The sequence below is a fragment of the Equus caballus genome, chromosome 4, assembly GCF_041296265.1.
Source record: "Equus caballus isolate H_3958 breed thoroughbred chromosome 4, TB-T2T, whole genome shotgun sequence".
NCBI lineage: Eukaryota > Metazoa > Chordata > Mammalia > Perissodactyla > Equidae > Equus > Equus caballus.
The window spans coordinates 10,940,333-10,961,405 of NC_091687.1; the positions used below are offsets into that span (position 1 = coordinate 10,940,333).

Consider the following 21,073-nt stretch of genomic DNA (forward strand, 5'->3'; position numbering starts at 1 on the left):
CCCGGACGCCGAGATTGCACATCCCGCGTTCGGCCCGGGAACGAGCCCGGGCTGGCATCCGGGGCGCCGTGCTCGCCGCTGTGCGGGCGAGTGCACCGCCGAGAGAGCGGGCGGCAGCGGCGAGGTCCCCCGCGCCGGGCACCCCCTCGAGTTGGCCTCGTCGGAAGGTCACCTCGCATCTCTGGCCCGCCGCGCCGAGGTCCCCGCCTGGGCGGTGCCCGCGACCTGGGGGGACCCGTCGCCGCAGTCCCCGCGCCTCACTGCGCCCCTCTCCCCTTCTTCCCTTTCCTCGAGTCCTTGCCTGTACTAGAGCAGTTGCTTTTTAAGCATCTCCTCCAGGGTGTTGTGCCAGTTAAAGGAATGGTTTTTTCGGACTCAAGTCATTTAGATGCTCCGCGCTGAATAGCTGGTCCTATGCTGTAGCACAGGTTTAGCCCATATTCGGGTAATCCAGCCACTAAAAGGAGGAAGAGAGTATATAGATATTTTGAGTGAGGGGGTTTTTCCTCCGTGGTTCGTTCCTAAAGGTTTTCCAGGTGTGGAAGATGTGATTGGTATGCTTTAGCCTGGGTATATGTAAGTGGGCAGGGGTGACGGCGCAGAGAGGTGGCAGTGTTGTTTCAAGGTTTGAGGAGAATTAGGGAGTTGACTGGCCTTTCCTGGAAACCTGAATGTCCAGACTTGTAAGAGCTCATCCAAGTGTCATTGAGATTGTGTGAGAACTCCCTTGCCACGCCCTAAGTGTCAAGCTGAAGAGCACCTAATTTACAAATTGTGATGGTGTGTGTGTGGGAAACCTTTGTAAAACGTGTGTCATAAGTTAATTCTTGTCTTGAAAGTAAATTACAACTTTAATCATGTTTCAAAAATCGGATAATCAATGTCATTAGTAAACTCACAGCCGAAGACATTCTTTTTAGCTGATGTTTATTAATATATTTAAATATATCTTACTGGTTTGCGTTTTTCTGTCTCCATTAATAAAATATTACTATAAAATTACTCTTGTGACTCTGAAAACATTATTTTTAGACTTTGAATTTCTTCAAGGCAGGAGCCATGTCTTACTCATGTCTGTGTTTCCATGTGGTGTGCCCAGAACATAGAAGTCATTCCTGCATTTCTTCTCTGATGAGTGAATGTGTAGGTGATTTCACCGTTCCCTTCCAGGAGTCATTTGTTTTGTTGGGCTAGGATTTTTTGCTTGTGTTTTTGTTCCAGTTTCTTGGCACATACATGCTGTGTCTTTCTGTTCTTTAGTGTGGTCAAAGGACAATTCAGAAAGAGTTCTTTGCCCTCCTTCCAAAATTCTGTTCTCCTCTGAAAAGGTTAAAATTATGTATGGGGTATTGTGATTGGGCGTTATATTTGTATTCCAGTGTTAGATGTTTTGCTTCCTGAACACGTTTGTCCAGGTTATCAAGAAGCGATTTCCTGGTGATGGTGAGTTTATGTTTGCAGTTGATAACCATAACCTATCTTAATCAAAAAGAGGAAATTGGGAGTTCCCATTGTTTGGAAGACATGGTACCTCACAGAATTGCGTATAGTTGGCTCATTTTTCCCAGGAGTGCATGAAGTGCTCTGACATCCTTAGATGACCTTGGCATCGTTTACCAGTGGCCACTTTCACATTTCTTTTCGGAGATCCAGATGCTGTTCTCTAGTGTGTCTGCTGAGTGTGCTGTTATCTGTATCATTTATTTTGAAGTAGTTCTTCATACAGCAGTTTCTTCACAGGGCTTTCAGGAAGAAAGGGGCTAATTATAGGAAAGAATCTCATCTACCATTTGTGTGGGGGGATAATTTGTGTCTATAGATTGTTGGGTTATCTTCACTTCAGGGAGGTCCACATAAAAAGCTGATATATTCTTTCCTCTCCAACTGTCTGGTGGTGGCCCTGCACTGCTTTTCCAAGCTCAGAACATAGATACATGTGCCAGTATCTCTTGTATATGTGTGGATCAGTGTAATGGTGCACCTGTAATCCTTAGTAGATGGGTGTCAAGGACAGTCACTTTTCAAATACCAGGAGCAGAGGCTGTGAATATTAATGAGGAAAAAGATTAGGATTTTTGAAGAAGTAGGGAGACAGTTTATGATTTTCATTGTTTTATAAAATATTTTAATTCTTAGACACTGAGGAAAGGGAAACCCGCAATTTCTTATTTAAGTGAAATTACCTCCGTACAGAGTTCTCTTTTTTAATTTAACAACTCTCTTGGTAATAACAGCCCTCATACATTGATTGCCTGCCAAGCACTGTGATAAGAGCTTTACGTATGTTATTTCTAATCTCCCCGATATCTCTGCAAGACAGGTAGGTTTTCCATACGTTAGTAAGCTTAAGTGGAGTGTAGTAGAGTCTGGATTTGAAAGTAATGATTTCTGAGAGCTTTGGGTATTGCACTTAATCCTAAAAGGCCGAAGAAAGTTGAGCTGAGCTTCGGGAAAATTAAGATACTGATCTCCTAGCACTCCTGGCCATCAAGTGGGGCGTGAAGTTACCAGCAACCCTGGCCAGATGGCCTTGGGCAATAGGCACTCTTCTGTTTATCTCCAGTATACCTACAAATACAGCGTTGTCACCTCCTATGTATGCCATGATGAGAAGGTGGTTGGACATGTACCTGTGAGTGTCCTGGAAGAGTAGAGCGTTAGGAACTCAACTCTGGTGTTTGATTACTGCTTTTTACCTCTGAAGTAATTGCGTTTTGAGAGGACTGTCGGAAACCTGTTTGTAGTGACCTTTCCTTGAAATCATATTGTTTTTTAGTTCTTTGTTTTACTAAGGAGATGGGGGAGAGGTTTTGGGGGAATGGGAACAATGGTAAAAGAAGCAAAGGTGTTCTGGGTCTGTTTTTAACCATTTTGGACCATATATCTTTTTCTCTTTGAGTTTAGTATGAAGGCTGAAAGGTGACAGAACTCTCATGAGGGTCTGATTGCCATTCAGTGCTAGTAGAATGCTCTTCACTGTTTCCGAGCCTGTGAAGTCTTTTAAAAAAAAAAGCACTTTTCAATGTGCTTACTTTGAAGGGTGTGTTGATCTCTTGGTTTAAAAAAAAAGCGTGTAGCTCTAAGTGAAAAACAGCTCATTCTCTAGCCCCCATTGGTAAGAAGTATTCTTTGTTTTTTGTTTAGCTCTAAGACACCTTCCTTTATGACCTTATTGCACTCATAAGCATTTGGTACAATATAGGAAAATATTAAATTGAAGCCCTGTGGGTTTTTAAAAGACATGTAAGTAAATTTTAGAAGAAAATTTGCATCTTAGATTTAACTATACCTGAAGGCAAAGGCTTAATTCCTCAACGTCAAGAATGTACAAGCGAAACAGCAGGCTTCCCTAAGATAGTATGATACTGTGCTTGAAGGCCTTCCCAGCCAGAGGTGTGTATTAGATGCAGTAGCCATGACGCTCAATACAATCTCCTTGAGGTCGGGGATCCAATTTCATTGCTGAATTCACTTGTTGAAACTAAATGTCAGGGTTTGACAATGTCATCTTGGAGACTAAAACACAGCAAGATTATGAAATGACTTCTACTCCCAGATGCTCTGTGAAGGTGGAGTGAAGTTCCCCACTTTCTACAGAGATCGTGACTGTGGTGGTCTAAGCTGCAGGGTCTCTCCTTTCTTATGCAGTTGAGTAGCTACATAGTAATCCACTGAAAATGGAGGTGCCAGCTACAGAGTGATTGCAGATGCTCAGTTCAGCTGCTCTGTCGGGGTCCGTTCTGGATGACTGCAGCAGCCTTTTACCTGTGGTTGGCCCCCCTCTAATCGTGTCTCCACACTTGATTAGGGCAGTCATGATGCTCCCCTCTTTAAAACCCTTTCTCTGCTCCTTCTTGCCCATTGATAAAATCCAAGCTCCTTTTATCCTTAATCTCATATACAGAACCTCAAGATCTACTCCTTACCTAACTCTCTAGCCTCATCTCTTTTCTTCCGTGGTACTCAGTCCCAGCAGTACCAAACTTCTGGAGTCCTAGCGTCTTCTCAGTCCCCCACTCCTTGTGGAATTCTAGCTGCCACTCCTTCCCCCAATCTAGTATACTCCTACGGGGTCCTTCAGAACTCAGCTTAGGTCATACCTCTCCAAAAATTGTGTCTTGATTAGATTCTTTCTCTGGACCCCATCCCTCAAAAAAAAGCCCAGAAAACTTTCAAGGCTGGGCTAGTTGCCTCTCTTCTATGCTGCCATAAAATCTGTCACAGCACTTACTACGCTATGGGCAGTGCCTTCCTTAGCCTTTTGTAAGTTTTGTTGCCCACAGTCCACAGTAACCTCATAACTACATGTACACATACACTCTTTTTTTTTTTTGAGGAAGATCAGCCCTAAGCTAACATCTGCCAATCCTCCTCTTTTTGCTGAGGAAGACTAGCCCTGAGCTGACATCCGTGCTCATCTTCCTTTACTTTATATGTGGGACGCCTGCCACAGCATGGCTTGATGAGCGGTGCCATGTCTGCACCCGGGATCCGAACTGGCGGAGCCCACGCTGCCCAAGCAGAACGTGTGGACTTAACCGCTGTGCCACCAGGCCGGCCCCCCACATACACTCTTAAAAGCCTTCACCGGCCTTAATCAAAAGTTCCCGAACTTTGTCGGTTAAAGGCAGCAGAGTACAGTGATAAGCATGGTGAGGACTGCTCTGTGGTTTCCCACTTCATACAGCCCATCCTGAGTTTTTTTCCTGCTTCTCCACGTAATTCTTCCCAGCGTCACTGTGGTCTTCACTCAGCCAGTCATGGATGCCACAGGGTGGCGTCTAGGCTAGAGCTGCCATACGTCTATGAAAATCCATGGCTTTCACAGTCTTAGTGGTTTCTGTGCTTTGCAGATGAATGAGGCTCACCTTGTATTGAAGGAGTTGTGGCCTGGGTCCTTGGGTTTGTAGGTCATGTAGTAAGGCAGGTTTGTAAGCAGCTGAGTTCATCCACGGCAGTGGCCTAGAGTACACAGGTGCGGGTGGTTCTAGACAAGTTTGTAAGGCCTGGATCATCTGCCTTTGAGGCAATTCTTTCTCCAGAATTCATTTATAAAGACCTAGTTATAGTCCTTTTTTTTAAAAAAAAATTATTATAGCCATTCTAGTGGGTATAAAATGGTATCTCATTGTGGTTTTAATTTGCATTTCCCTAATGGCTAGTGATGTTGAGCATCTTTTCATGTGCTTATTAGCCATTGATATATTTTCTTTGGTGAAATGCCTACTGAAATCTTTTGCTCTTTTTTTTTAATTGGGTTGTTTATCTTCTCATTATTGAGTTGTAAGAGTTCTTTGTGTGTTCCAGATATAAGTCCTTTATCGGATATGTGATTTGCAAAGATTTTCTCCCAGAGAGTGCTGGTTTTTGTAATGATGTTAACCATGAGCCTTAATTTCCTAATTTGCTGTGAGACTCTTTTTGGAGGGTTGGAATAAAAGCTACATCTTCTGTTGTTAGTTCTTCCACATGGCTAGTACTGAAGCAGAGTCGGTAATTAAAGACGGTGGTAGTCACGTTCATCTTCATGAGAAACTTCCTTCGGAACCACTAGAAGCAGATAGAGGTACTGTAGGGTAAGAGAGCTCTTTGAGTTGCAAGAGCCAGAAAGCCAGTTTAGGCTACCTTAAGCAAAATAGAGTTTTGTGTTTTTCTCTCCCTTCCTCGGTTCTGCTTCTTGTTTCATTCTACTAGCAGACTCTCTTCACGTGGTGGCCACCTTCACCTCTAGATTCACTTCCCAGCTCAGCCAAAAGAGCCAGTCTTCCTCACTAGCCCTACCAGAAAAGTCCAAGGACTGTCATTCTCTGACTGGTCTGGTCTCTTGTCCCGCTTGTGAGGGAGGTGGAGCGTCCTCATTTACAGCCCTGTTGTAATGCGTTAAGGAGAGGGGGGCTCCTGCTAGAGGAAGGGGTGCTGGGCAGACAGGTCATGTATCTGCCTCTTTAGGGGCTTCATGTCTTTTTTGTCCACTTTTATAAAATTAAATCAAAAGTAATGAATAGAAGGTTAATATCTAGAGTATTGGCAAAAATTACGCTTGTCACCTGATTAATTTTAGCTCTAAATTAGCCTTTACTGGTAGCACTTTTTCTTGTTTAAACCAACATGATATTTGGTTTCAGCCGAAGCATTCCACATACCTCTTCCCACCTCCCATGGAGGTGAGGAGACGACCTACCTTTAACAATGATGACAACTTGATAATTATGGCTGACGTTTCTGCGCTTCTCTTGAGCGTTCTTTTATGTAGTTTTCTTTAGCTCCCTGAGTGTGGGTTATATCCAACTGTCTTGGAATTCCTACATTCCTACAGATTGCTGAAATCAATTTTTTATAATTAGTTTCCTTCGTCTCCTCTTTCATTTACTTGGATTCTCAAGCTCTGTCAGTGTGCATATGTTACATGATTCATCTTTGAAGCGATTTTTTTTAAAAAGTAAGGTTAGTTCCCAGTTCTTTGTCATGACATCGGGTGTATGATGTGTGTGGTGATGGTGACGATGCTGTTGATGCAGTTGTGATTTTTCTCCCCAAAAAAGGGAATCATTCTTATCACTTGAAATGTTGATCATCTACACTCTTAAAGACAGAAATAACTGATATGTAAATATTATCATGAAGTTGAACAAATAACTTTGGATGCTGTGTGGCCCTTTTGCTTCTCTACTTTTCCATTAGTCCTCAGGATTTATTTTCAGTGTGAAAATTAAATGCAGAAATGAGAATTTATGGTTTCGGACATAAAATGTTAGAATGGGCCTTCAGAGGTCATCTAGTATATTCTTCCACCCTTTGTGAAAATACCCTCAAAACTACCTACCCTCTAGCCTTTGCTTAAACAGTTGTGGTGATATTGTGGAAATCTCCATCATTTTTGGGTATTTTAATTTAAAAGTCCGTTGTTGTTTTGAACTGAATTTGGTTATCCTGTGACTTGTCTTTGTTCCTGGCTTGCTCTCTGGAGAAGCAGTTAGTACACAAATATATTTTTGAGCCCTTGTTAAACAGTGTGTCCGTTGACAGAACTGAGAATAGTCATTTTACATATATCTTTCTTCAGTAATTGAAGATGGCAGTCATACAGCTCCCTTGCCAGCTGCCCAGGTCTCTGCCCGTTCAGGCCGTACATCCCTCATTTCTTGAGTTAGTTTCCAACCATCCTGAGCACAAGCTTCTAAAAATAATACAGTAACCTTCACTTATTTGGAGGCCAAATTTTTCAACTTAAAATAAGAAACACACTTAAAGAGGGAGGAGAATCTGTAGATTTCATTCTGTGGCCAGGCCTTGACCTAGGCAATTTCAGATTCATTATCTCTGTTTAATCACCCACATACAACCTTATGAGGTAGATGAGGAAACGTAAGGCTGCACCATTAAGAATTAGGAAGTAAAGTTTAAAAACAAACAAGAAAAAACAACATACCTTTGAGCGTCCAGAGTAGAAATGCAAGATCCTAGAGCTATTTTGCATCTGATGCTCAAGAGAATAATTAGGCCACGCTGCAGAACCTACTTACTCCTTATTTCTAATTACAATAAGCCTGGTAATTTGCTCCCGGACAGTTTTTTAGGGGTAAAGGGATGCTGCTGAGGGCCACACGTAGGCAGTGGTCATCAGTGAGGGACAACTGTGAAAGCAAGGCAAGAGACAGAAAGACTGTAAAAGGACAATAGAAGAATTCAGAGTTCCACATTCTAGGGCTGTTGAATCCAGGGGAAAGGGCCCTGACTTCATGATAGCCTCTGAGAATAGGATAATAGTTGATCCTCATGAGTCTGGATTATCAAGAAATTTTTAGAAAAATTATTCAGTTAAGTTGAGGAATTTGTGAGACCCTTAAAATTCTGAACTCAAAATCTTTGTTGAATACAACTTGAAAATTAAAATACTATCCTACCTGGATACTGCATCTGGTGGCTTGTTTCTCATTGATTATCGTCTTGTTGGAAGATTTCCATGATTATTTATTTTTTAATGTGTCTGTGTTACGCATTAAGTGTAATAAGGTACTCAGTAAATAATAGGTATTCACTCACTCATGATTGATTTTGGGAGGTAGTCTATGCAGTTAGAATTTATCATTTCTTCTAACCTTGGCTGAATCACCATGGTTTTCCCGTCTTGTATTTGTTAAGGTTTATCACAACTTGACTTCCCTTTGTCTTGTAGCACATTCTGCTCCGTGTCCGCTGCTATCAGTTGTTAAATATTTAGAGAATGCTGTTATTAGGCTAAGTGAAACATAGTTTAAATTTTCATATAACAAGGTATGTGAATACTTTTTAAATTATCTAGTTAACAGTTGCTTTCTTTTAGATTAGGAAATAAAAGAAGATTGTGTTATTCCAGAAATACTTTAGGTTTCATCCTTCATCTTAGTTTCCTCCAAACCCAGCCGTTCATTTGGTTGCTGTTCTGCTGTAAGTAGTCAAAGAGCAACTGCCCTTTATTCTTATGAGTTTAAACTGCATCTAATTTTATTACATCTTTAAATCTTTGATACAAATATTGACAATTTGTTTTTCAACCAAAAAAGATTAGTTAAAATGTAGTGCCAGAATATTTATGGAGTCTTTTTTTGGTTGTTTGAAACCTAGCAGTAGTCCTTGTCAGAGCATTATTGCCATTGAGAACTGTGAAATAGTAAGCTTATCTATATTTTCAGTGAAATTTTAGTAACTTCATATTAAGAACAGCTTTGTCATGCAGTATAGAATGCATGTTATCACCTAAGAGATTTGTGCAAAATACAGGAAACCCATTTTCTACTTATAAATTACTTTTTTGCTGTTTGCTTACATAGATAGATTAAGAAGTATTATACATCCAGACTTTTTGATGACTTTCCTAAACCTTAAAAATGTTGAGTGCTCTTTGGTTTAAAATATTGAGATTATAGTTGTAACATCATTTGAGTTCAGAACTCAGGGCTCTTTTTTTCAACTTTTAATGTCGGTGTAAAATATTATCACATACATCAAAATGCTTGGACCAAGGGTAAACAGCAGCAGATTTTCTTTTTGTAGCTTATTTTTGTTATATTAGCCAATAAACCTGTGTTTTAAATCTGTGTCACAGTGTGGTGGTGGGGCGGAAGGGGTCAGAAAGAGGCATTCCCTTTTAAGGGTGTCATATGAAAGCAATTTTGAGATCAAAGTTGTTACTAATGTGTGTTTTCTTCATTCCAAAACTGGGACGTGTTGGCAGTAACAATCTTGTAAATGAAATGAGAAAGGGAAGAATGATAGTAATTGATTGTTTTTTTTTTTTACCTTTAGAAATTATAGCTTGTTTTTTCTTTAATATTTGAAGCTGATAGACATCCATTTGTTGTCAGTAGGGTGTACAGCTTGGAATAAAAGTATAGAACATTGTGGGAGACAGTCTGGGGCGGTGAGATGAGCATAGATTCTGTTTAGTAAAATGTTTGTTGGGTGAATAAGCACCTGTTGTGTGCCAGGCACTGTGCTAGACACGTACAAGGGACAGGCATGTAACCTAGGCTAAAGGATCGGGAAGAGCTTTCCAGAAGTGCTCACAAGGTGGATAAGTAGGAGTTTGGTGAAGGAGATGCATCAGGTTGAGTTGTTCGTTGAGTGTTCAGGACCAGGGAACAAAGGTCATGCCCTGAATTCAGAGTGAGTGTGGTGTATTCCTGAGGGAAGGGGGCGGAAGGCGAGCAGAGCCTGCGAGGAAGTGGGGGGGCCGGCACATCCTGAAGCCCGTCATCTCAGGCCTTGGGGAGCCATCGAAAAAATTTAGGAGGCCTTCTGATCTGGTTGGCCTTTGACCCTTCTCTACAGCAGTGCTTCTGAAAGAATCTCTGGTGAAGGACTGTTTTTTAAATTTTCAATATTTAGCAGACTGATACTTTTGTAAAATACAATAAAAATGAATTACTAGAAAAAGGAAATTTTAAAAAGACAGAAAATAAGCCCACTTAAAAAATTAGATTGGACAGACTAAAGTGACTCTGTCAGATTCCTCTATAAGTTTCTCAACGTCTACTCTCAGATTTGCTCCTTCCCGGTCATGACCTGGCTAATGCTTTGAGTCCCTCAGCTGCAGGGGTGTCTTTTTGATCATGTTCCCCTCAGTACAGAATTCCAGAAACTCTCCTGTGTATATTTACTTTTCAATCATGCACATGTACTGCTGTGCGGGTAAACAGTGTCTGTTATAAGTCATAAAATATAAATTAGAAAATAATGAGAGGTTATGTAAGCTATTTTAAATTTTTAAATTTTATTTTTAATAGTATAAAAATACTTTGTTTGCACTAGGACATTGTTTAATGAGAGCAGTGTAGCTAAATGCACTTTATCCTAACTTTTGAAAGTCTTGGTTCATTCATACAACAAATAATTAGTATGTTAAATCATCACATTGTACACCTTAAATATATACAATTTCTCTTTGTCAGTTATATCCCAATAAAGCTGGAAAAAATAAATAATAGTTATCTAGGCCCTCTTCCAAGTGCTGGGGATACAGTAGACGAAACAGTACACAAAAGTTGCTGCTCACACGGAGCCGTCATTCTGGGGGCTGTTAGCAACGTTTTGTGATGTGGTGATTTGAAGCCCTGCTTGTAGGTTCGGTCTGTGCTGTGTCTGTCTTAATGGCTGTCATATGTGAATCAGGTGCCTCGTAAAGACACATAGATCAAGATGGGAGAGTTGCGTTGTTCGTTGTATTTCCTTAATAGTAGTGCTTAGTTTTTCCATTTTATCCAACAATTAAGGGCAGATTTTTAATGAAATTTGTCTTGCTAATTTTCGTTTTCCCTGATGTCAGTCATTTCTTGCAAACTCATCAAAATGTATTCCCTTTTTTGTGTTTTTAAGAAATGTTTTCAAAATCCACTGAAACTGTAGATTTAAACAGATTAGAAATTAATTTTCAAGTTGGTATTCCAGTGAGATTATCTTTTACAGTGAGCACATTTTACACATTTACATTTATAACAGTGAAAGCTTGCCATCTCCTGATCAATTCGTTTGCTAATAGCACACCATCTTAGTTACTGTAGCTTTATAAGAAGTCTTGATAGTCAATAGAATGGGAATCAGCAAACATTTTCTTAAAGGGACAAATATTAAATGTTGTTTTGCAGGCTTGGCAGGCCATATGGTCTCTGTTACTATTGCTTATCTCGGCTGTTCTAAGTAGAAAGCAGCCATAGGTAATAGGTAAACAAATGGGAGTGGCTGTGTCCCAATAAAACTTTATTTACAAAACGAGACATTTTGCTGTAAACCTAAAACTGCTTTACATAAAGTCTCTAGCATCTCTTTTGTGCTGTTCTTGCCAAAGATACATAATTTAAATCTAATCATCAGACAAAGCCCAATTAAGAGACTGTCTACAAAATAATTGCCAATAATCTTCAAAATTGTCAACTTCATGAAAGTCAAAGAAAGTGTGAGGACTTGTTTCAGACTGAAGGAGACCAAAGAGATGGGACAGCAAAATGCAACACATGATTCTAACTCAGTGCAGACTCTTGGAAAGGGTTTGAGGATTCCGTGGTAGGAATGTGTTAATGTTTATTTCTTGTTGGTGATAGCTGTATTATGGTCTGTAGGAGATTGTCTGTATTTGTTGAAAATAAACACAAAGGTATTCAGGTGAAGTGGAGCGTCATGTCAGTAACTTACTCTCAATGGCTCAGGGAAAAAGCTTTTTTGTATTGTACTTGCAACTTTTCTATAAATTTGAGATTGTTTCAACATTAAAAATAATGTATCGTTAAAAGTAGATAAAATCAATTTATTACAGGAAAAAAATCCAGGCAGCCTAGTTTTCCCAACCCCTGCCCTCTGATGCTGTGTTTCAAAATTGTCTTGAATGTTCTTGGCATTAGCATTTCCATACAAATTTTAAAATCAGTTTATCAATTTCCTCAAAAAGTCCTGCTGGGATTTTTACTGGGATTGCATTGACTCTATAGATAAATTTGGGGAGGATTGACATTTTTCCAGTAATGACTATTCCACTCTGTAAACATGACCTAAAACATTATTTAGATCGTCTTTAAATTTTCTCAGCAGTTTTGCAGTTTTCTATGTAAGCTTCTCTGTGGTCACCATGCTCCAAAATGCCCACCACAGGTCTTTGCTTCCTGGTCTTCAGACACTTGTATATGGTTCGGTTCCCTTACACATTGAATAGGGCTGATCTGGTGGCGTTGTGTGACTTCCAAGACTGGGTCATAAAAGACAGTGCAGCTTCTGCCTTGCTCTCTTGGATCACTCATCTGGGGGAAGCCCGGTGGAGAGGCCCATGCGGTGAGGAGCTCTGAGGCCTCCTGCCACCGCAGCCATGTGAGGGACTCTGAGGCCTCCTGCCACCGCAGCCACGTGAGGAGCTCTGAGGCCTCCTGCCACCGCAGCCACGTGAGGAGCTCTGAGGCCTCCTGCCACCGCAGCCACGTGAGGGACTCTGAGGCCTCCTGCCACCGCAGCCACGTGAGGAGCTCTGAGGCCTCCTGCCACCGCAGCCACGTGAGGAGCTCTGAGGCCTCCTGCCACCGCAGCCACGTGAGGAACTCTGAGGCCTCCTGCCACCGCAGCCACGTGAGGGAGCCATCTTGGAAGCAGATCCTCCAGTGCTGTGTAAGCCCTCAGATGGCTGCAGTCTGCCAGCATCTAGACCGCACCCTCAGGGGGGTCCCCGAGCTGGGGCCACCTCGCTGAGCTGCTCAAACTGAGATCGTGTTTGTTGTTTTAAGCCGATAAGTTTTAGGGTAATTTGTTATGTGGCAGTTAATGGCTAATACAGTCGTATGTATATTTCATTAAGTTTTTATTTTCTAATTCTACATAATTACTTTTTTTGTTTGTTTCTGCCTTTTTGGTAACATTTACCATTTTAACCATTTTTAAGTGTACAGTTTAGTAATATTAAATACATTCATGTTGTTGTGCAACCATCACCACCATCCTTCCCCGTAACTCTTTTCATCTTGTAAAACTGAAACTCTGTACTCATTAAACAATAATTCCCCATTCTCCCCGCCCTTTACCCCCTTGGTAACCACCATTATATTTTCTGTCTTTATGATTTATTCTGTCTTTATGATTGACTAAGTACCTCAAATAAGTGAAATCTTATAGTATTTTATCTCTTTGTGACTGGCTTATTTCACTTAGCATAGTGTGCTCAAGGTTCATCCCTGTTGTAGCACATTGCAGAATTTCCTTGCTTTTTAAGGCTAAATAATATTCTATTGTATGTATATTCCACATTTTGCTTACCCATTCATCCATCCACAGACGCTTTGGCCCCTTCCGTGCTATAACTATTGTGAACAATGCTGCTCGGAACGTGAGTGTACAAATCTCTCTTCTGGACCCTGCTTTCAGTTCTTTTGGCTGTGTACCTAGAAGTGGAATTGTTGGATCTTACGGTAATTCTATTTTTAATTTTTTGAGGAACGGTCATACTGTTTTCCACGGTAGTTGTACCATTTTACATTCCTTCCAAGTGTCACAAGGGTTCCAATCTCTCCGCATCCTTGCCAACACTTATTTTCTGTTTTTTTGATAGTAGCTATCCTAATGGGTGTGATGTGGTATCTCATTGTAGTTTTGGTTTGCATTTCCCTAATGGTTAGTGATGTTGAGCGGTTTTTCATGTGCTTGTCGGCCATTCAGTTATTTTCTTTGTAGAAGAGTCTATTCAAGTCCTTTGCCTATTTTTAAACTTGGTGGTTTTTTGTTGTTGAGTTTTAGTAGTTCTATATATATTCTGGATATTAATCCCTTATCAGATACATTATTTGAAAATATTTTCTTCCATTCTGCGGATTTCCTTTTTACTCTGTTGATAGTGTCTTTTGATACATGGAATTTTCTAATTTTCGTGAAGTCCAATTTCTCCATTTTTTTCTTTTATTACCTGGGCCTTGGGCGTCAGATCCAAGAGATTATTGCCAAATCCAGTGTCGTGAACTTCTGTCCTATGTTTTTTTCTGAGAGTTTTGTTGTTTTAGGTCTTACATTTAGGTTCTTGATTCAGTGATTCCTTTTTATATATAGAAATATAATGTTTTCAATTAGGACCTTATTTCTAGTAATTTTGCTAAATTCACTTGTTATTATTGATAATTTGATTCTTTTGGGATGTTGCCTGTGAGTAATCTCAGTTTTGCTGTTTCCTATCCGATATTTTACCTTTTATTTCTTGCTCTTGCTTTGTTGCACTGACTAGAACCTCTAGGACATTATTGACTGGAAGTGATGATAGTGAACATTCTTGTCTTAGCCCTTATCTTATGGGGAAAAATTTTACTATTTCATCAGTAAAGTTTTTGTAAATATTATTTAGCAATTTAAAAATAAATTGGAATAGAAGTTTCCTTCTATTTCTAGTTCCTGAGAATTTTCTCGTGAGTTAGTGTTAAATTTTATCAGATGCATTTTTTTACATCTCTTGAAATGATCATATGATTTCTCCCTTTTTGTGAATTACATTGACTTGTGAATGTGCAAACCAACCTGTATTCTTCAAATAAATCCAGTTGGATCACGATGTATTAACTTTTTTTAATAGATTATTGAGTGTGGTCTGCCGATATTTTAATGTTTTTACATCTATGTTCATTTGAGATTGGCCTGTAATTTTATTTCTTGGTGGTTTTCAGGTTTTCATATCAAGATTATGTTCTGTCACAAAATGAGTGGGGATGTGGTCCTTCTTTTGCTTCACTTCTGTATTTTAAAGGTCTTATTTTTATAGATTGAACCATAATGACATCATCATATTTTGTGTATTTCCGGTTTCAGTTTTGTCATGATAGCTGTGAATTATGCAGAGAATAAATTTCAAATGCGGTATGTCTCTATGTGCTTACCCTAGAGTCCTTCTTTTCTTCATTCAGATAGCTCCATCATTGATATATTTATGTAGTTTTTCCATGTAGCACATTGTTTTTATGAAAGAAGTAATTTACTTTGAAGAGTATCTTCTCTGGTACCTCTTTCTTTTCAATGAATAAAAAGCAATTCTTGTACATTATATTATTCTAGAATCCAGAGAATATTTTAGCTGACGCATGTTAGAAACATTTGTACTTTCATCTACCTGTATAAGAATCTTGTTCTTGTTGCTTAAAACCTATATGTACTGCACTTTAATTATGCCTTTATTTTCTGCATGTTATTTTAGCCATTTTTACCATGGCAGGAAGAGCAAATGTTAATGGAGTGTAATGTGCATTTTATTATTAAGTAAGAAGCCTCGGTAGGTGCTCCTGAACGCTTAGTAAGTTCAGAGAAATTGTATGAGGTTTTGATTCAGTATTCCATTAGTACTTTAAAGGTGACTAAAAACTGTCGACGTTTTCTTGTTCCGAATACTTAGTGTTTAAATACCTTAATAATTCTGATTGTTTCATACTGCAGTTCCATAATCCTTTATGTAAAGCCTCCTGGGCCTGATATATTTTAGGATTCAGAATTCTTAGAATTTAAGAAAGGTAATTTCATGCATACACTAAATATTACATAATTTAGTGCAGTACTCTTTAAGCAAATAATAGTATTTCTGCAGCAAAATATGTAACTGTTCATACTAAGTGGGATAAATAAATAATGCAAATAGTCTCCTGTCTACTCAGGTCAGGTTTTGCCTGAAATGTGTTTGCACCAAATTTACGTGGGAAAAACTTCAATTCGTAGCTTTTTGTATATTTTGATATTGTGATTCGCTATGGAGTAACAGTGTAAGGAACAGCAGTGAGATTTATTGTTTACGACATATGTTGGGGATGGCCGGTCCCAGTGTTCCCCTTCTTTTATAAAAGGAGCTCCCAGCTATTGGCAGGGCATCCGAGTGCTTAGGATAGAGACCGCATATCCCACTCTCCCTCACAGTTAACTCTGGCCAGGTGACTCGCTTCTGGCCAGTGAGATCAAGTAGAAATGATTTGTGGAGCTTCCAGAAAGGGCTCTTCAAGTAGAGGAGGGTTGCATACCTTGCCCATACTACCCCCTAAAGAACTGGAAGCATGCTGGGCACTTGATAATTTTGGAGCCACAGTATCAGCCCTGGATTGCCTGTCTCCATATACTTGTATCATTGGGGAAATTCACTTCTGGTTTTTTTTTTAAGATTTTATTTTTATTCCCTTTTCTCCCCAAAGCCCACCAGTACATAGTTGTATATTCTTCGTTGTGGGTCCTTCTAGTTGTGGCATGTGGGACGCTGCTTTAGCGTGGTTTGATGAGCAGTGCCATGTCCGTGCCCAGGATTTGAACCAACGAAACACTGGGCCGCCTACAGTGGAGCGCGCGAACTTAACCACTCGGCCACGGGGCCAGCCCCCTCACTTCTATTTTTTAACTGTTGTTTTGGGTTTTCTGTCATTAGCAGCCAGACCTAAACCTAACTAATACAGGATGAGATATGTAAATGCATATTACACACAGTCTTCCTTTTCAGTGTGGCCTGCTTCTCAGATCTGATTACTTTGCTTTGTTGAACTTAGTGAAAATAAGTTAAAGCTCTGCTGTTGCCTTGTTGCTCACCTGTGCTTTCATGAATCTCTTCAATTCATGATTTCTTTTCAGGAATCTTACTAAATTGTCTACTTTGTAGGATATTTTAGGTAAAACTTAGATAATATTTATAAGTCTACCTACCTGGATAATGTAAACTAAAATACGCTGTCTGTGCTGTGTGGGACACTGCCTCAGCATGACCTGATGAGCAGTGCCGTGTCCACGCCCAAGAACCGAACCTGCGAAACCCTGGGCTGCCAAAGTGAAGCGTGTGAACTTAACCACTCGGCCACGGAGCTGGCCCCCAAGAGCAGGTTGTTTTAATCATTTTGAGTTTGAGTTGTCTGAATATCCAGGTAGATCTGAGCAGTGGTTGGAAACAGATGGACTCTGTTCACATCTCCACTCAGCTGATTATTAATATTGAAGATGCATAATCCCTTGCACAGACCTATGGGTCTTTGTTTTTTCCATCTCTCTGATACTTGCCTTGTAGGGTCATTTTGATAAATAAATACTGTAAAAGATTAGAACACAGTAGGCATTCATCCACAAATTTCAGCTTCTTTTCTTTTAAAAATAAGCAGGACTATCTATTAGTTTGTATTAAGAAATATAACTGAGCTTATGAGCAGATTCTTTCTCGTAGGAAATCTACATAGCCTCTGTCCTTATGGGACTTATTCTGTGAATTCTGGAACTATCCTTCATAATGACCTGTGAGTCAGCTTTGAAGATGATTTTTGTAAATATACTAGACATAGAGTCTAGCTAGTTGTTTCTCTGATCAAAAGATTCCTTCCGTATCTGTGGCTGTCTCATATATGTTGTGTCCTTGTAACTAAAACTTCTGGCATAGAATACATTGGAAATAATGTAGGTTTGGAGTTTCATAGACCTGTATTTGAATTCCTGCTCAGCCTTTTATTAGCTGTATGACCTTGGACATGTTATATAACTTTTGCGAGCTCATTTACATGGTCTCTTAGAAAAATCTTGTTTGAAACAAAGAGTGAAAACTCCTACCTACCTTCCAGTGATTTTGTTGAAGACCAGAAGATAGTTTTTTCAATATCTAACATAAAGCTTTGGACATTCTAAGCCTTTAAATAAGTATCTGTTTCACTTCTGTGTCACCAGTTTGTCAGCTGGTATGACACTTCTCCTATACAGCATGATATTTTTTTCCAGGAAGTCAGACTTGTACTTCCCTATCAACACACCTTTATAAGGGCTGTGGTCAGATCCTTGTGGGTTTTGGGAGCATCTGTCATTGAGTAAGCCTCTGAAGCCATATGCAAAATTTTGGAAATTTGTAGATTTTAAAAGGGTCCAAGCCTGCTGGTTCAGTCCTCAGTTTACAGATATGAAAACCCTGGTCATTAGAGGTTGGTAAGTGTCAGAAAAACTAAAGTCCTTAGAGGCTAGTATGTGGCAGAAATTAGGTCCATTGACTCATACTCTAGTCTTCTGTCAGCTATAAATTATCAGGGGCTTTGATTATGTTTAAAAAACACTATGAAAATGGGAAATGAAGAAAGTTAATATACACGATTTGTTTTGCCAATAAATTTTCCATCAACTTAGTATTTTTTGTCTCTTTTCACAGTTAACTCATTCATTCAACAAATATTTCTTAAGGACCTACTATGTGTCGTGCACTATCTAAGATAATGGAGATATAACAGTAAACAAAGAAAAATTCCCTGCCCTCACGGATCTTATATTCTGTAGAGGGAAGTCCTAAAGGATGTGAGAGAGTGAGCCGTGTGTTAATCTTCCAGTAGAAGGAATGGCAAGATAATTTCGGACCTTATAGATCATTGTAAGGGTTTTATTCCAAGTAACATGAGAAATCTTCTTAGGAGTGGATATATTTTTAAAGTAGAGCTTACAAATTTGCTAGCAAATCAGAGGTGGGCTGTGAAAGAAGAATCAAGAACGACTGCAAGGGTTTTGGCCTGAGTGACTTGAGGGATGGGGTTGCCATTTACTGGTGAAGGGAAGGCTGAGAGAGAGGCAGGTTGAGATGGGTGAAAGTAGGAGTTGCGATCTGGACATTTTGGCGTTGGGAAAGTTAAGTTTGGAGTACCTACTAGATACCCAGTTGAAGATGTTGAGTAGGCCATTGGAATGTGAGTCTGGTGTTCAGGGGAGAGGTGAAATCTGGAGGTGTAAATTTTGGTGTCATCCCATATGGAAGTGTACTGAGTGAGATCATGAAGGGAATGAGTCTAGACAGAAAAAAAGAGGTCCAAGCTGAAGCCTGAGATCCACCAACACTTAAAATGAGACGGATGGAAAAGGAGCAGCCATAAAGATTTGAAGAAGACAAAGTGATTGTGGTATCCTGGAAATCAAGCAAAGAATGTACTTTAAGAAGCAAGGAGTGATCTGGGTCAGCTGCTGCTGCTAAGTGAAGTAGAATGCAGACTCAGAATTGGTGATTGGATTTAGAATCCAGTTGAGGAAGTGATGACTTGTGAAGATCTTTCACGACCTTAACAAAAGCCTGATAAGAGTGGATTCAGGAGAGGAAGAGAGGAGCAGAATTAGACAGTGAGTTCAAGAAATGGAAACAGGGCTGAGAGTTTTTGTTTTGTTTTTTAAGATAGAAGAAATAACATGTTTGCTTCCAGTAGAGAGGGACAAGTTGATGCAGCTGGGGGCAGGGCATTTCCAGAGCAGGATCTGTTGAGTTGGCGAGAGGGAACGGGATGTAGTGCTGAGTGGAAGCATTGGTCTTCCTAGGAGCTTGATCAGTCATTCATAGCAGGGGTTAGCAAGCCACAGTTCAGGGGCCAAATGCAGCCTGCCTCCTGTCTTTGAAATAAAGTTTTACTGGAATACAGCCACACCCATTTATTTAGATATCGTCTATGGCTGCTTTCAAACTGCAGCAGCAGACTTGAGTAGTTGCTACAGAGAAGCCTAAAATATTTACTGTCTGGCTCTTTACAGAAGGAGTTTGCCGACCCTACATTTGAAATATGAGTGGGAGAAGGCAAGAAGTAGAAGGCAAGTCTAGGAAACTGAACATTTTGGAAAGGTATTCAAATATCTTTTCTGGTTTGGGTCAGACCAGATAGGAAATCAGAACCTTGAATTTAGAGCAAATGATTCACAGCCTAAGTGCTTTTTCCTAAGGTGACTTCTTGGAAGAGCCCTAGTCTGCAAAGCTGTGAGTAAACTGTATTGTCAGCTGTTGCTGCATTACAGATTAGCCCCATCTTAGCGGTTTAAAACAACAGACGTTTATTGTCAGTTTCTGTGCATCAGGATTCGGAAGCAGCTTAGCCGTAGGGTTTTGGTGCAGTCTCTCGTGAGGCTGCCTCAGGGTGTCAGCCAGGACTGCCGTCGTCTGGGTCCAGAGGGTCTGCTTCCTATCGCTCACGTGGGTGTTGGCAGGAGGCTTCGGTTCCTTGCTGTGTGGGCTTCTCACGTAGGACTCCTCACAGCATGGTTTCCCCTGGAGAGAGTGATGAGCACGAGTGTTCAGCCCTTTATACCCTAATCCTGGAAGTGACATTCCTTCACTTCTGCTATGTTGTGTTGGTCCCACAGGTCGAGGCTGGCACGGACAGGAAGAGACTGCCTAAGGCTCCAAACAGCAGGAGGTGGGCTGTTGGGAGCCATCTCTGAGGCTGGCTACCACAGGCCTGCTTGACTGTCTACGAAATTCGGTGCATTACTTTTGTTGTGTACTTCCAGCTTTGCCCTGTGACCAGTGTTTTCATAATTGCTCCACAGCAACTACTTGTGACAGTTTGGTTATATTAAAGCCCAGCCACAAACACTGTTTTAAGTATTTTTTCCGTTTTCTAAGCTTTTTCTTCTGATTACAGAAGTGACATTCATGGTAGAAAACTGGAGTACAGATAGGCAAAAAACCCTGGCATCTGAACGTTCTTCATGTTCCTCTTTTTAGGTTATTCTTACTGAAATATTTTTTTGCTATCTAATGTTTTTCCTGTTTATTAACATATATCTGTGTAAAAAGTTCATACATAAATGCTATTTGTAAGCTGCTTTCACATATTTTATGAATATTTTTTACTGTCATTCAGTACTTGGTCTCGTTTTTTTTTTTTTAAAGATTTTATTTTTTCCTTTTTCTCCCCAAAGCCCCCCAGTACATAGTTGTATATTCTTCGTTGTGGATCCTTCTAGTTGTGGCATGTGGGACGCTGCCTCAGCGTGGTCTGATGAGCAGTGCCATGTCCGCACCCAGGATTCGAACCAACGAAACACTGGGCCGCCTGCAGCGGAGCGCACGAACTTAACCACTCGGCCACGGGGCCAGCCCCTTGGTCTCGTTTTTTTTAATAATTGTATTATAATTCCATGATATGGCTATCCATAATTTAATCCTTATTTTTTTATTATTATGAATAATGTTACAGTACATATCCTTGTCGTTAATTCTCTGATCACAACTATGATTATGATAGTCTTTTTTTTTTTACTAATATCAATTCTTACTAATAATTCACATACAGTTCAAGAAAAGCAATAACTATAAGTATGAATTTTGTAACATTTATGTTAGTTTTTAACTAGA

The 21,073-nt window shown here is 40.1% G+C and overlaps 1 protein-coding gene across 1 annotated transcript in view; it reads left to right on the plus strand.

Annotated features, from left to right (window-relative positions):
* The window catches only part of RALA (RAS like proto-oncogene A), a 72,689-nt gene that overhangs the window by 1,153 nt on the left and 50,463 nt on the right, over nt 1-21,073 (plus strand). The window lies entirely within an intron of this gene.